Consider the following 1,741-nt stretch of genomic DNA (forward strand, 5'->3'; position numbering starts at 1 on the left):
GCATTCCTGAAGAGATTCCAGGGACAGAACCTGCATATGTGGCAAGGCACAACAGCACAGCAAGGCAAAACTGAAGGTCTTCAGTTTATTCAGGAAGGCATTCACAAAGAAGCCTTTAAACATTTTTATTGTTCCTGTTTTTCCTAGAAACTCATTTTAACCAAAATAACAGAAGGGACTACCAGCAGTTGTTGCAAGTGTATTAGTGGCAGAAGAATGAACCACTCAGAGAGAGTACTTTGAGGGGAAATAAAACCACTAATATTTAAAGTACAAGGGAAACTTTGATTGACAATCAACTGGAAAAATCAAAAATACATACTTCACCCTTTTGAACTACGTTCAGGCAGCATTCAAGGGGAAAGGCAATGTCTCTGATCTCAAGTGGTTGCATGCATGCAAACTCACGCTGGGAACACAATTTGAAGGAAAAGAATTATCAAAAGAGGGAGCTCAAAACTTCAAAATTTAGTCTAAAACGATGAATAAAAATAATTCATCACAGTTACATAAGCCTCTGAATAGCAAATATTGCAGCACAAAAATGTGTCATGGCATGTTGTGGTTTGAAAGATTTCCAACAAAAACTGAAAGGGATGAAAAGCAACACAGTTCTGTCTGTTTTCTATATGCAAACTTGAAAATAGGATAGTAGTTTGGGCACTACACTTTGGAAATGCTACTTTTCACTTCTGTTGTCCCTAAGCCATTTCAGAGAAATACCAAAGATCATAGCAATATATTAATTTATCTTAAACAGAAGTTCCTTAGAAAGCTGCATTTGACATCAGCAGTTGACATGCACATGTTGTGTAATCGACAAGTTTTCTCTGACTGCCTTGGAAATCATCTGAATTGTAACACAGAAGGACATGATTGACAGTGTTTCCAAACCAAAACCCTAACATTTCCAGAGTGAATATGCTCAGCCAACAATGAATATTTGGTACAGTTTAATCTTCTATTGTCTCTGCAAAAGTTTTGACTTTTCCTTGTCATTAACGAAAAGTTTGTGATCTTCAAAAGTTATAAACCAATCACAGTTGTCTGCCACTGTAAAGAGATAACATGCAGACTAACAAAGTGTTTTATTTTTTGCTCTTTCCTTACTGGATCTTATTTTGTGCCACAAATATTTTTATGCTTTTAGAAAAGCACATCAGTGATTTTATATAATAAGGCCAAAGTCATAGAATCAGAGAATGGTTTGGGTTGGAAGGGACCTTAAAGATCACCCAGTTCCAACCTCCCTGCTGTGGGCAGGGACACCTCCCGCCAGCCCAGGTTGCCCAAAGCCCCATCCAGCCTGGCCTTGAGCACTTCCGTGGAGGGAAGCGTCCCCACCTTTCCTGTAGGTCCCCTACAGGGTCAGTAGGAGGCTTCGATTTGTAGACTAACAGCTTTACCATATTGACATCATTTAAAAATAAAGCAGACACATTTATGTCCAGGAAGCAGAATTCACAATTAAGATGAAATCTATTTTTTCTAGACCATCAGCAGATACTCAGGCCAAGAAGGAAAGAAAGTAGGTGCATTAAAGGCAGGTACATTCAAAAGTGCTGCCATCACACACAGCCACTCCAGCTCAAACATTCTGTCCGAATAACGTTAAATATAAAAACAACTTTAAAAAAAAGTGTAAGTTGGCAACTGTTAAGTACTTACCACCAATAGCAATTTTCATTTGCAGAAAAAAGCTGCCTTCTTTTTAAAGTAAAATAAATAAATAAAATCACAA

The sequence above is a fragment of the Cygnus atratus genome, chromosome 4 (genome assembly GCF_013377495.2).
Source record: "Cygnus atratus isolate AKBS03 ecotype Queensland, Australia chromosome 4, CAtr_DNAZoo_HiC_assembly, whole genome shotgun sequence".
In the NCBI taxonomy this organism is placed as follows: domain Eukaryota; kingdom Metazoa; phylum Chordata; class Aves; order Anseriformes; family Anatidae; genus Cygnus; species Cygnus atratus.